Source organism: Rhamphochromis longiceps, linkage group LG3 (assembly GCF_057381845.1).
Source record: "Rhamphochromis longiceps isolate RC_006_pf linkage group LG3, R_longiceps_female_GT1.1, whole genome shotgun sequence".
NCBI classification, from domain to species: domain Eukaryota; kingdom Metazoa; phylum Chordata; class Actinopteri; order Cichliformes; family Cichlidae; genus Rhamphochromis; species Rhamphochromis longiceps.
The window spans coordinates 66,329,832-66,343,440 of record NC_140559.1 but is presented as its reverse complement, the minus strand read 5'-3'; the positions used below and the strand labels follow the sequence as shown (position 1 = coordinate 66,343,440).

General features: G+C 58.3%; 8 non-coding genes across 8 annotated transcripts; all 8 read right to left on the bottom strand.

Annotated features, from left to right (window-relative positions):
- Positions 1-1,688: 1,688 nt before the first annotated feature.
- Positions 1,689-1,807, bottom strand: LOC146676211 (5S ribosomal RNA). The gene has a single exon (XR_014911154.1). It is a non-coding gene; the product is annotated as a 5S ribosomal RNA (ribosomal RNA).
- Positions 1,808-3,665: 1,858 nt separating this feature from the next.
- On the bottom strand, positions 3,666-3,784 carry LOC146676210 (5S ribosomal RNA). The gene has a single exon (XR_014910894.1). It is a non-coding gene; the product is annotated as a 5S ribosomal RNA (ribosomal RNA).
- Positions 3,785-5,006: 1,222 nt separating this feature from the next.
- Positions 5,007-5,125, bottom strand: LOC146676209 (5S ribosomal RNA). The gene has a single exon (XR_014910912.1). It is a non-coding gene; the product is annotated as a 5S ribosomal RNA (ribosomal RNA).
- Positions 5,126-6,738: 1,613 nt separating this feature from the next.
- Positions 6,739-6,857, bottom strand: LOC146676208 (5S ribosomal RNA). Its single transcript, XR_014911153.1, has one exon. It is a non-coding gene; the product is annotated as a 5S ribosomal RNA (ribosomal RNA).
- Positions 6,858-8,159: 1,302 nt separating this feature from the next.
- On the bottom strand, positions 8,160-8,278 carry LOC146676207 (5S ribosomal RNA). The gene has a single exon (XR_014911151.1). It is a non-coding gene; the product is annotated as a 5S ribosomal RNA (ribosomal RNA).
- A 2,534-nt stretch (positions 8,279-10,812) lies between these two features.
- LOC146676206 (5S ribosomal RNA) lies at positions 10,813-10,931 on the bottom strand. Its single transcript, XR_014910807.1, has one exon. It is a non-coding gene; the product is annotated as a 5S ribosomal RNA (ribosomal RNA).
- Positions 10,932-12,153: 1,222 nt separating this feature from the next.
- On the bottom strand, positions 12,154-12,272 carry LOC146676205 (5S ribosomal RNA). The gene has a single exon (XR_014911150.1). It is a non-coding gene; the product is annotated as a 5S ribosomal RNA (ribosomal RNA).
- Positions 12,273-13,292: 1,020 nt separating this feature from the next.
- LOC146676204 (5S ribosomal RNA) lies at positions 13,293-13,411 on the bottom strand. Its single transcript, XR_014910927.1, has one exon. It is a non-coding gene; the product is annotated as a 5S ribosomal RNA (ribosomal RNA).
- Positions 13,412-13,609: the final 198 nt, after the last annotated feature.

Sequence of the window (13,609 nt, the reverse complement as noted above, 5' to 3'; positions counted from 1 at the left end):
CAGCACAATGTCTCAATTTATGGATTCAAGTGATTAGGTGGCAAGTACCTGAAGTTACGAAGACAATCCTATAACCATACCTGCATGTTTGCATAATACCCTAACCCAAAGGCTCAGTTTGGCATTTATCCAACAGCACAGGGCCTGGATTGTTGAAGATGGCCTCAGGAACCAGCACAGGGCCTGGTGTGTTGTACATGGCCACAGCAAGCAGCACAGGGCCTGGTTTGGTGAAGATGGCCTCGGCCAGAAGCGCAGGGCCTGGTGTGATGTGAGTGGCCTGAGCAAGAGCAACAGGCCTTGGTGTGGTGTAAGTGGCCTCAGCCAGCAGCCACAGGCCCTGGTGTGGTGTAAGTCGCCTCAGCCAGAAGCCACAGGCACTGGTGTGGTGTAAGTGGCCTCAGCCAGCAGCAAAAGGGCCCTGGTGTGGTGTAAGTGGCCTCAGCCAGCAGCCACAGGCCCTGGTGTGGTGTAAGTGGCCTCAGCCAGCAGCCACAGGCCCTGGTGTGGTGTAGGTGGCCTCAGCCAGCAGCCACAGGCCCTGGTGTGGTGTAAGTGGCCTCAGCCAGCAGCCACAGGCCCTGGTGTGGTGTAAGTGGCCTCAGCCAGTGCCACAGGCCCTGGTGTGGTGTAAGTGGCCTGAGCAAGAGCCACAGACCCTGGTGTGGTGTAATTGGCCTCAGCCAGCAGCCACAGGCCCTGGTGTGGTGTAAGTCGCCTCAGCCAGAAGCCACAGGCACTGGTGTGGTGTAAGTGGCCTCAGCCAGCAGCAAAAGGGCCCTGGTGTGGTTTAAGTCGCCTCAGCCAGCAGCCACAGGCCCTGGTGTGGTGTAGGTGGCCTCAGCCAGCAGCCACAGGCCCTGGTGTGGTGTAAGTGGCCACAGCAAGCAGCACAGGGCCTGGTTTGGTGAAGATGGCCTCGGCCAGAAGCGCAGGGCCTGGTGTGATGTGAGTGGCCTGAGCAAGAGCCACAGGCCTTGGTGTGGTGTAAGTGGCCTCAGCCAGCAGCCACAGGCCCTGGTGTGGTGTAAGTCGCCTCAGCCAGAAGCCACAGGCACTGGTGTGGTGTAAGTGGCCTCAGCCAGCAGCAAAAGGGCCCTGGTGTGGTGTAAGTGGCCTCAGCCAGCAGCCACAGGCCCTGGTGTGGTGTAGGTGGCCTCAGCCAGCAGCCACAGGCCCTGGTGTGGTGTAAGTGGCCTCAGCCAGCAGCCACAGGCCCTGGTGTGGTGTAAGTGGCCTCAGCCAGTGCCACAGGCCCTGGTGTGGTGTAAGTGGCCTGAGCAAGTGCCACAGGCCCTGGTGTGGTGTAAGTGGCCTGAGCAAGAGCCACAGACCCTGGTGTGGTGTAATTGGCCTCAATAGCAACTAATGCCCTGGTGTGGTGTAGGTGGCCTCAGCCAGCAGCCACAGGCCCTGGTGTGGTGTAAGTGGCCTCAGCCAGCAGCCACAGGCCCTGGTGTGGTGTAAGTGGCCTCAGCCAGAGCCACAGGCCCTGATGTGGTGTAAGTGGCCCCAGCCGGTCACTCAGGCCCTTGTGTGGTGTAGGTTGCATCAGCTAGCAGCACAAGACATTGGAAAAGAGCCAAAAGCAGTGTCGTTAATGTGCCCTCATTAATGGGCAGCTGCTTTTGGTCTTTTAATACACCCCTTCTCTGGATCAAAAGCGGTTCAATGACATGAAAAGGAAAGGCTTACAGCACCAGGTATTCCCAGGCAGTCTCCCATCCAAGTACTAACCAAGCCCAGCCCTGCTTAGCTTCCGAGATCAGACGAGGTCGGGCGTGCTCAGGGTGGTATGGCCGTAAGCTGCTGGCTCCAGCACAATGTCTCAATTTATGGATTCAAGTGATTAGGTGGCAAGTACCTGAAGTTACGAAGACAATCCTATAACCATACCTGCATGTTTGCATAATACCCTAACCCAAAGGCTCAGTTTGGCATTTATCCAACAGCACAGGCCCTGGATTGTTGAAGATGGCCTCAGGAACCAGCACAGGGCCTGGTGTGTTGTACATGGCCACAGCAAGCAGCACAGGGCCTGGTTTGGTGAAGATGGCCTCGGCCAGAAGCGCAGGGCCTGGTGTGAAGTGAGTGGCCTGAGCAAGAGCAACAGGCCTTGGTGTGGTGTAAGTGGCCTCAGCCAGCAGCCACAGGCCCTGGTGTGGTGTAAGTCGACTCAGCCAGAAGCCACAGGCACTGGTGTGGTGTAAGTGGCCTCAGCCAGCAGCAAAAGGGCCCTGGTGTGGTGTAAGTGGCCTCAGCCAGCAGCCACAGGCCCTGGTGTGGTGTAAGTCGCCTCAGCCAGAAGCCACAGGCACTGGTGTGGTGTAAGTGGCCTCAGCCAGCAGCAAAAGGGCCCTGGTGTGGTGTAAGTGGCCTCAGCCAGCAGCCACAGGCCCTGGTGTGGTGTAGGTGGCCTCAGCCAGCAGCCACAGGCCCTGGTGTGGTGTAAGTGGCCTCAGCCAGTGCCACAGGCCCTGGTGTGGTGTAAGTGGCCTGAGCAAGAGCCACAGGCCCTGGTGTGGTGTAAGTGGCCTGAGCAAGAGCCACAGACCCTGGTGTGGTGTAATTGGCCTCAATAGCAACTAATGCCCTGGTGTGGTGTAGGTGGCCTCAGCCAGCAGCCACAGGCCCTGGTGTGGTGTAAGTGGCCTCAGCCAGCAGCCACAGGCCCTGGTGTGGTGTAAGTGGCCTCAGCCAGAGCCACAGGCCCTGATGTGGTGTAAGTGGCCTGAGCAAGAGCCACAGACCCTGGTGTGGTGTAATTGGCCTCAGCCAGCAGCCACAGGCCCTGGTGTGGTGTAAGTCGCCTCAGCTAGAAGACACAGGCACTGGTGTGGTGTAAGTGGCCTCAGCCAGCAGCAAAAGGGCCCTGGTGTGGTGTAAGTCGCCTCAGCCAGCAGCCACAGGCCCTGGTGTGGTGTAGGTGGCCTCAGCCAGCAGCCACACGCCCTGGTGTGGTGTAAGTGGCCTCAGCCAGCAGCCACAGGCCCTGGTGTGGTGTAAGTGGCCTCAGCCAGCAGCCACAGGCCCTGGTGTGGTGTAAGTCGCCTCAGCCAGAAGCCACAGGCACTGGTGTGGTGTAAGTGGCCTCAGCCAGCAGCAAAAGGGCCCTGGTGTGGTGTAAGTCGCCTCAGCCAGCAGCCACAGGCCCTGGTGTGGTGTAGGTGGCCTCAGCCAGCAGCCACAGGCCCTGGTGTGGTGTAAGTGGCCTCAGCCAGTGCCACAGGCCCTGGTGTGGTGTAAGTGGCCTGAGCAAGAGCCACAGGCCCTGGTGTGGTGTAAGTGGCCTCAGCCAGTGCCACAGGCCCTGGTGTGGTGTAATTGGCCTCAGCCAGCAGCCACAGGCCCTGGTGTGGTGTAGGTGGCCTCAGCCAGCAGCCACAGGCCCTGGTGTGGTGTAAGTGGCCTCAGCCAGCAGCCACAGGCCCTGGTGTGGTGTAAGTGGCCTCAGCCAGAGCCACAGGCCCTGATGTGGTGTAAGTGGCCCCAGCCGGTCACTCAGGCCCTGGTGTGGTGTAGGTGGCATCAGCTAGCAGCACAAGACATTGGAAAAGAGCCAAAAGCAGTGTCGTTAATGTGCCCTCATTAATGGGCAGCTGCTTTTGGTCTTTTAATACACCCCTTCTCTGGATCAAAAGCGGTTCAATGACATGAAAATGAAAGGCTTACAGCACCAGGTATTCCCAGGTAGTCTCCCATCCAAGTACTAACCAAGCCCAGCCCTGCTTAGCTTCCGAGATCAGACGAGGTCGGGCGTGCTCAGGGTGGTATGGCCGTAAGCTGCTGGCTCCAGCACAATGTCTCAATTTATGGATTCAAGTGATTAGGTGGCAAGTACCTGAAGTTACGAAGACAATCCTATAACCATACCTGCATGTTTGCATAATACCCTAACCCAAAGGCTCAGTTTGGCATTTATCCAACAGCACAGGCCCTGGATTGTTGAAGATGGCCTCAGGAACCAGCACAGGGCCTGGTGTGTTGTACATGGCCACAGCAAGCAGCACAGGGCCTGGTTTGGTGAAGATGGCCTCGGCCAGAAGCGCAGGGCCTGGTGTGATGTGAGTGGCCTGAGCAAGGGCAACAGGCCTTGGTGTGGTGTAAGTGGCCTCAGCCAGCAGCCACAGGCCCTGGTGTGGTGTAAGTCGCCTCAGCCAGAAGCCACAGGCACTGGTGTGGTGTAAGTGGCCTCAGCCAGCAGCAAAAGGGCCCTGGTGTGGTGTAAGTGGCCTCAGCCAGCAGCCACAGGCCCTGGTGTGGTGTAGGTGGCCTCAGCCAGCAGCCACAGGCCCTGGTGTGGTGTAAGTGGCCTCAGCCAGCAGCCACAGGCCCTGGTGTGGTGTAAGTGGCCTCAGCCAGCAGCCACAGGCCCTGGTGTGGTGTAAGTGGCCTCAGCCAGTGCCACAGGCCCTGGTGTGGTGTAAGTGGCCTGAGCAAGAGCCACAGACCCTGGTGTGGTGTAATTGGCCTCAGCCAGCAGCCACAGGCCCTGGTGTGGTGTAAGTCGCCTCAGCTAGAAGACACAGGCACTGGTGTGGTGTAAGTGGCCTCAGCCAGCAGCAAAAGGGCCCTGGTGTGGTGTAAGTCGCCTCAGCCAGCAGCCACAGGCCCTGGTGTGGTGTAGGTGGCCTCAGCCAGCAGCCACAGGCCCTGGTGTGGTGTAAGTGGCCTCAATAGCAACTAAGGCCCTGGTGTGGTGTAAGTGGCTTCAGCCAGCAGCTACAGGCTCTGTTGTGGTGTAACTGGCCTCAGCCAGCAGCCACAGGCCCTGGTGTGGTGTAAGTGGCCTCAGCCAGAGCCACAGGCCCTGATGTGGTGTAAGTGGCCCCAGCCGGTCACTCAGGCCCTGGTGTGGTGTAGGTGGCATCAGCTAGCAGCACAAGACATTGGAAAAGAGCCAAAAGCAGTGTCGTTAATGTGCCCTCATTAATGGGCAGCTGCTTTTGGTCTTTTAATACACCCCTTCTCTGGATCAAAAGCGGTTCAATGACATGAAAATGAAAGGCTTACAGCACCAGGTATTCCCAGGAAGTCTCCCATCCAAGTACTAACCAAGCCCAGCCCTGCTTAGCTTCCGAGATCAGACGAGGTCGGGCGTGCTCAGGGTGGTATGGCCGTAAGCTGCTGGCTCCAGCACAATGTCTCAATTTATGGATTCAAGTGATTAGGTGGCAAGTACCTGAAGTTACGAAGACAATCCTATAACCATACCTGCATGTTTGCATAATACCCTAACCCAAAGGCTCAGTTTGGCATTTATCCAACAGCACAGGCCCTGGATTGTTGAAGATGGCCTCAAGAACCAGCACGGGACCTGGTGTGTTTTACATGGCCACAGCAAGCAGCACAGGGCCTGGTTTGGTGAAGATGGCCTCGTCCAGAAGCGCAGGGCCTGGTGTGATGTGAGTGGCCTGAGCAAGAGCAACAGGCCTTGGTGTGGTGTAAGTGGCCTCAGCCAGCAGCCACAGGCCCTGGTGTGGTGTAAGTCGCCTCAGCCAGAAGCCACAGGCACTGGTGTGGTGTAAGTGGCCTCAGCCAGCAGCAAAAGGGCCCTGGTGTGGTTTAAGTCGCCTCAGCCAGCAGCCACAGGCCCTGGTGTGGTGTAGGTGGCCTCAGCCAGCAGCCACAGGCCCTGGTGTGGTGTAAGTGGCCACAGCAAGCAGCACAGGGCCTGGTTTGGTGAAGATGGCCTCGGCCAGAAGCGCAGGGCCTGGTGTGATGTGAGTGGCCTGAGCAAGAGCCACAGGCCTTGGTGTAGTGTAAGTGGCCTCAGCCAGCAGCCACAGGCCCTGGTGTGGTGTAAGTCGCCTCAGCCAGAAGCCACAGGCACTGGTGTGGTGTAAGTGGCCTCAGCCAGCAGCAAAAGGGCCCTGGTGTGGTGTAAGTGGCCTCAGCCAGCAGCCACAGGCCCTGGTGTGGTGTAGGTGGCCTCAGCCAGCAGCCACAGGCCCTGGTGTGGTGTAAGTGGCCTCAGCCAGCAGCCACAGGCCCTGGTGTGGTGTAGGTGGCCTCAGCCAGCAGCCACAGGCCCTGGTGTGGTGTAAGTGGCCTCAGCCAGTGCCACAGGCCCTGGTGTGGTGTAAGTGGCCTGAGCAAGAGCCACAGGCCCTGGTGTGGTGTAAGTGGCCTGAGCAAGAGCCACAGACCCTGGTGTGGTGTAATTGGCCTCAATAGCAACTAATGCCCTGGTGTGGTGTAGGTGGCCTCAGCCAGCAGCCACAGGCCCTGGTGTGGTGTAAGTGGCCTCAGCCAGCAACCACAGGCCCTGGTGTGGTGTAAGTGGCCTCAGCCAGTGCCACAGGCCCTGGTGTGGTGTAAGTGGCCTGAGCAAGAGCCACAGGCCCTGGTGTGGTGTAAGTGGCCTGAGCAAGAGCCACAGACCCTGGTGTGGTGTAATTGGCCTCAATAGCAACTAATGCCCTGGTGTGGTGTAGGTGGCCTCAGCCAGCAGCCACAGGCCCTGGTGTGGTGTAAGTGGCCTCAGCCAGCAGCCACAGGCCCTGGTGTGGTGTAAGTGGCCTCAGCCAGAGCCACAGGCCCTGATGTGGTGTAAGTGGCCCCAGCCGGTCACTCAGGCCCTTGTGTGGTGTAGGTTGCATCAGCTAGCAGCACAAGACATTGGAAAAGAGCCAAAAGCAGTGTCGTTAATGTGCCCTCATTAATGGGCAGCTGCTTTTGGTCTTTTAATACACCCCTTCTCTGGATCAAAAGCGGTTCAATGACATGAAAATGAAAGGCTTACAGCACCAGGTATTCCCAGGCAGTCTCCCATCCAAGTACTAACCAAGCCCAGCCCTGCTTAGCTTCCGAGATCAGACGAGGTCGGGCGTGCTCAGGGTGGTATGGCCGTAAGCTGCTGGCTCCAGCACAATGTCTCAATTTATGGATTCAAGTGATTAGGTGGCAAGTACCTGAAGTTACGAAGACAATCCTATAACCATACCTGCATGTTTGCATAATACCCTAACCCAAAGGCTCAGTTTGGCATTTATCCAACAGCACAGGCCCTGGATTGTTGAAGATGGCCTCAGGAACCAGCACAGGACCTGGTTTGGTGAAGATGGCCTCGGCCAGAAGCGCAGGGCCTGGTGTGAAGTGAGTGGCCTGAGCAAGAGCAACAGGCCTTGGTGTGGTGTAAGTGGCCTCAGCCAGCAGCCACAGGCCCTGGTGTGGTGTAAGTCGCCTCAGCCAGCAGCCACAGGCACTGGTGTGGTGTAAGTGGCCTCAGCCAGCAGCAAAAGGGCCCTGGTGTGGTGTAAGTGGCCTCAGCCAGCAGCCACAGGCCCTGGTGTGGTGTAGGTGGCCTCAGCCAGCAGCCACAGGCCCTGGTGTGGTGTAAGTGGCCTCAGCCAGCAGCCACAGGCCCTGGTGTGGTGTAAGTGGCCTCAGCCAGCAGCCACAGGCCCTGGTGTGGTGTAAGTGGCCTCAACCAGTGCCACAGGCCCTGGTGTGGTGTAAGTGGCCTGAGCAAGAGCCACAGACCCTGGTGTGGTGTAATTGGCCTCAGCCAGCAGCCACAGGCCCTGGTGTGGTGTAAGTGGCCTCAGCCAGAAGCCACAGGCACTGGTGTGGTGTAAGTGGCCTCAGCCAGCAGCAAAAGGGCCCTGGTGTGGTGTAAGTCGCCTCAGCCAGCAGCCACAGGCCCTGGTGTGGTGTAGGTGGCCTCAGCCAGCAGCCACAGGCCCTGGTGTGGTGTAAGTGGCCTCAGCCAGTGCCACAGGCCCTGGTGTGGTGTAAGTGGCCTGAGCAAGAGCCACAGGCCCTGGTGTGGTGTAAGTGGCCTCAGCCAGTGCCACAGGCCCTGGTGTGGTGTAATTGGCCTCAGCCAGCAGCCACAGGCCCTGGTGTGGTGTAGGTGGCCTCAGCCAGCAGCCACAGGCCCTGGTGTGGTGTAAGTGGCCTCAGCCAGCAGCCACAGGCCCTGGTGTGGTGTAAGTGGCCTCAGCCAGAGCCACAGGCCCTGATGTGGTGTAAGTGGCCCCAGCCGGTCACTCAGGCCCTTGTGTGGTGTAGGTTGCATCAGCTAGCAGCACAAGACATTGGAAAAGAGCCAAAAGCAGTGTCGTTAATGTGCCCTCATTAATGGGCAGCTGCTTTTGGTCTTTTAATACACCCCTTCTCTGGATCAAAAGCGGTTCAATGACATGAAAATGAAAGGCTTACAGCACCAGGTATTCCCAGGCAGTCTCCCATCCAAGTACTAACCAAGCCCAGCCCTGCTTAGCTTCCGAGATCAGACGAGGTCGGGCGTGCTCAGGGTGGTATGGCCGTAAGCTGCTGGCTCCAGCACAATGTCTCAATTTATGGATTCAAGTGATTAGGTGGCAAGTACCTGAAGTTACGAAGACAATCCTATAACCATACCTGCATGTTTGCATAATACCCTAACCCAAAGGCTCAGTTTGGCATTTATCCAACAGCACAGGCCCTGGATTGTTGAAGATGGCCTCAGGGACCAGCACAGGGCCTGGTGTGTTGTACATGGCCACAGCAAGCAGCACAGGGCCTGGTTTGGTGAAGATGGCCTCGGCCAGAAGCGCAGGGCCTGGTGTGATGTGAGTGGCCTGAGCAAGAGCAACAGGCCTTGGTGTGGTGTAAGTGGCCTCAGCCAGCAGCCACAGGCCCTGGTGTGGTGTAAGTCGCCTCAGCCAGAAGCCACAGGCACTGGTGTGGTGTAAGTGGCCTCAGCCAGCAGCAAAAGGGCCCTGGTGTGGTGTAAGTGGCCTCAGCCAGCAGCCACAGGCCCTGGTGTGGTGTAGGTGGCCTCAGCCAGCAGCCACAGGCCCTGGTGTGGTGTAAGTGGCCTCAGCCAGTGCCACAGGCCCTGGTGTGGTGTAAGTGGCCTGAGCAAGAGCCACAGACCCTGGTGTGGTGTAATTGGCCTCAGCCAGCAGCCACAGGCCCTGGTGTGGTGTAAGTCGCCTCAGCCAGAAGCCACAGGCACTGGTGTGGTGTAAGTGGCCTCAGCCAGCAGCAAAAGGGCCCTGGTGTGGTTTAAGTCGCCTCAGCCAGCAGCCACAGGCCCTGGTGTGGTGTAGGTGGCCTGAGCCAGCAGCCACAGGCCCTGGTGTGGTGTAAGTGGCCACAGCAAGCAGCACAGGGCCTGGTTTGGTGAAGATGGCCTCGGCCAGAAGCGCAGGGCCTGGTGTGATGTGAGTGGCCTGAGCAAGAGCCACAGGCCTTGGTGTGGTGTAAGTGGCCTCAGCCAGCAGCCACAGGCCCTGGTGTGGTGTAAGTCGCCTCAGCCAGAAGCCACAGGCACTGGTGTGGTGTAAGTGGCCTCAGCCAGCAGCAAAAGGGCCCTGGTGTGGTGTAAGTGGCCTCAGCCAGCAGCCACAGGCCCTGGTGTGGTGTAGGTGGCCTCTGCCAGCAGCCACAGGCCCTGGTGTGGTGTAAGTGGCCTCAGCCAGCAGCCACAGGCCCTGGTGTGGTGTAAGTGGCCTCAGCCAGTGCCACAGGCCCTGGTGTGGTGTAAGTGGCCTGAGCAAGAGCCACAGGCCCTGGTGTGGTGTAAGTGGCCTGAGCAAGAGCCACAGACCCTGGTGTGGTGTAATTGGCCTCAATAGCAACTAATGCCCTGGTGTGGTGTAGGTGGCCTCAGCCAGCAGCCACAGGCCCTGGTGTGGTGTAAGTGGCCTCAGCCAGCAGCCACAGGCCCTGGTGTGGTGTAAGTGGCCTCAGCCAGCAGCCACAGGCCCTGGTGTGGTGTAAGTCGCCTCAGCCAGAAGCCACAGGCACTGGTGTGGTGTAAGTGGCCTCAGCCAGCAGCAAAAGGGCCCTGGTGTGGTGTAAGTGGCCTCAGCCAGCAGCCACAGGCCCTGGTGTGGTGTAGGTGGCCTCAGCCAGCAGCCACAGGCCCTGGTGTGGTGTAAGTGGCCTCAGCCAGCAGCCACAGGCCCTGGTGTGGTGTAAGTGGCCTCAGCCAGTGCCACAGGCCCTGGTGTGGTGTAAGTGGCCTGAGCAAGAGCCACAGACCCTGGTGTGGTGTAATTGGCCTCAGCCAGCAGCCACAGGCCCTGGTGTGGTGTAAGTCGCCTCAGCTAGAAGACACAGGCACTGGTGTGGTGTAAGTGGCCTCAGCCAGCAGCAAAAGGGCCCTGGTGTGGTGTAAGTCGCCTCAGCCAGCAGCCACAGGCCCTGGTGTGGTGTAGGTGGCCTCAGCCAGCAGCCACAGGCCCTGGTGTGGTGTAAGTGGCCTCAGCCAGTGCCACAGGCCCTGGTGTGGTGTAAGTGGCCTGAGCAAGAGCCACAGGCCCTGGTGTGGTGTAAGTGGCCTCAGCCAGTGCCACAGGCCCTGGTGTGGTGTAAGTCGCCTCAGCTAGAAGACACAGGCACTGGTGTGGTGTAAGTGGCCTCAGCCAGCAGCAAAAGGGCCCTGGTGTGGTGTAAGTGGCCTCAGCCAGCAGCCACAGGCCCTGGTGTGGTGTAGGTGGCCTCAGCCAGCAGCCACAGGCCCTGGTGTGGTGTAAGTGGCCTCAATAGCAACTAAGGCCCTGGTGTGGTGTAAGTGGCTTCAGCCAGCAGCCACAGGCTCTGTTGTGGTGTAACTGGCCTCAGCCAGCAGCAAAAGGGCCCTGGTGTGGTGTAAGTGGCCTCAGCCAGAGCCACAGGCCCTGATGTGGTGTAAGTGGCCCCAGCCGGTCACTCAGGCCCTGGTGTGGTGTAGGTGGCATCAGCTAGCAGCACAAGACATTGGAAAAGAGCCAAAAGCAGTGTCGTTAATGTGCCCTCATTAATGGGCAGCTGCTTTTGGTCTTTTAATACACCCCTTCTCTGGATCAAAAGCGGTTCAATGACATGAAAATGAAAGGCTTACAGCACCAGGTATTCCCAGGTAATCTCCCATCCAAGTACTAACCAAGCCCAGCCCTGCTTAGCTTCCGAGATCAGACGAGGTCGGGCGTGCTCAGGGTGGTATGGCCGTAAGCTGCTGGCTCCAGCACAATGTCTCAATTTATGGATTCAAGTGATTAGGTGGCAAGTACCTGAAGTTACGAAGACAATCCTATAACCATACCTGCATGTTTGCATAATACCCTAACCCAAAGGCTCAGTTTGGCATTTATCCAACAGCACAGGCCCTGGATTGTTGAAGATGGCCTCAGGAACCAGCACAGGGCCTGGTGTGTTGTACATGGCCACAGCAAGCAGCACAGGGCCTGGTTTGGTGAAGATGGCCTCGGCCAGAAGCGCAGGGCCTGGTGTGATGTGAGTGGCCTGAGCAAGAGCAACAGGCCTTGGTGTGGTGTAAGTGGCCTCAGCCAGCAGCCACAGGCCCTGGTGTGGTGTAAGTCGCCTCAGCCAGAAGCCACAGGCACTGGTGTGGTGTAAGTGGCCTCAGCCAGCAGCAAAAGGGCCCTGGTGTGGTGTAAGTGGCCTCAGCCAGCAGCCACAGGCCCTGGTGTGGTGTAGGTGGCCTCAGCCAGCAGCCACAGGCCCTGGTGTGGTGTAAGTGGCCTCAGCCAGCAGCCACAGGCCCTGGTGTGGTGTAAGTGGCCTCAGCCAGCAGCCACAGGCCCTGGTGTGGTGTAAGTGGCCTCAGCCAGTGCCACAGGCCCTGGTGTGGTGTAAGTGGCCTGAGCAAGAGCCACAGACCCTGGTGTGGTGTAATTGGCCTCAGCCAGCAGCCACAGGCCCTGGTGTGGTGTAAGTCACCTCAGCTAGAAGACACAGGCACTGGTGTGGTGTAAGTGGCCTCAGCCAGCAGCAAAAGGGCCCTGGTGTGGTGTAAGTCGCCTCAGCCAGCAGCCACAGGCCCTGGTGTGGTGTAGGTGGCCTCAGCCAGCAGCCACAGGCCCTGGTGTGGTGTAAGTGGCCTCAATAGCAACTAAGGCCCTGGTGTGGTGTAAGTGGCTTCAGCCAGCAGCCACAGGCTCTGTTGTGGTGTAACTGGCCTCAGCCAGCAGCCACAGGCCCTGGTGTGGTGTAAGTGGCCTCAGCCAGAGCCACAGGCCCTGATGTGGTGTAAGTGGCCCCAGCCGGTCACTCAGGCCCTGGTGTGGTGTAGGTGGCATCAGCTAGCAGCACAAGACATTGGAAAAGAGTCAAAAGCAGTGTCGTTAATGTGCCCTCATTAATGGGCAGCTGCTTTTGGTCTTTTAATACACCCCTTCTCTGGATCAAAAGCGGTTCAATGACATGAAAATGAAAGGCTTACAGCACCAGGTATTCCCAGGCAGTCTCCCATCCAAGTACTAACCAAGCCCAGCCCTGCTTAGCTTCCGAGATCAGACGAGGTCGGGCGTGCTCAGGGTGGTATGGCCGTAAGCTGCTGGCTCCAGCACAATGTCTCAATTTATGGATTCAAGTGATTAGGTGGCAAGTACCTGAAGTTACGAAGACAATCCTATAACCATACCTGCATGTTTGCATAATACCCTAACCCAAAGGCTCAGTTTGGCATTTATCCAACAGCACAGGCCCTGGATTGTTGAAGATGGCCTCAGGAACCAGCACAGGGCCTGGTGTGTTGTACATGGCCACAGCAAGCAGCACAGGGCCTGGTTTGGTGAAGATGGCCTCGGCCAGAAGCGCAGGGCCTGGTGTGATGTGAGTGGCCTGAGCAAGAGCAACAGGCCTTGGTGTGGTGTAAGTGGCCTCAGCCAGCAGCCACAGGCCCTGGTGTGGTGTAAGTCGCCTCAGCCAGAAGCCACAGGCACTGGTGTGGTGTAAGTGGCCTCAGCCAGCAGCAAAAGGGCCCTGGTGTGGTGTAAGTGGCCTCAGCCAGCAGCCACAGGCCCTGGTGTGGTGTAGGTGGCCTCAGCCAGCAGCCACAGGCCCTGGTGTGGTGTAAGTGGCCTCAGCCAGCAGCCACAGGCCCTGGTGTGGTGTAAGTGGCCTCAGCCAGTGCCACAGGCCCTGGTGTGGTGTAAGTGGCCTGAGCAAGAGCCACAGGCCCTGGTGTGGTGTAAGTGGCCTGAGCAAGAGCCACAGACCCTGGTGTGGTATAATTGGCCTCAATAGCAACTAATGCCCTGGTGTGGTGTAGGTGGCCTCAGCCAGCAGCCACAGGCCCTGGTGTGGTGTAAGTGGCCTCAGCCAGCAGCCACAGGCCCTGGTGTGGTGTAAGTGGCCTCAGCCAGAGCCACAGGCCCTGATGTGGTGTAAGTGGCCCCAGCCGGTCACTCAGGCCCTTGTGTGGTGTAGGTTGCATCAGCTAGCAGCACAAGACATTGGAAAAGAGCCAAAAGCAGTGTCGTTAATGTGCCCTCATTAATGGGCAGCTGCTTTTGGTCTTTTAATACACCCCTTCTCTGGATCAAAAGCGGTTCAATGACATGAAAATGAAAGGCTTACAGCACCAGGTATTCCCAGGGAGTCTCCCATCCAAGTACTAACCAAGCCCAGCCCTGCTTAGCTTCCGAGATCAGACGAGGTCGGGCGTGCTCAGGGTGGTATGGCCGTAAGCTGCTGGCTCCAGCACAATGTCTCAATTTATGGATTCAAGTGATTAGGTGGCAAGTACCTGAAGTTACGAAGACAATCCTATAACCATACCTGCATGTTTGCATAATACCCTAACCCAAAGGCTCAGTTTGGCATTTATCCAACAGCACAGGCCCTGGATTGTTGAAGATGGCCTCAGGAACCAGCACAGGGCCTGGTG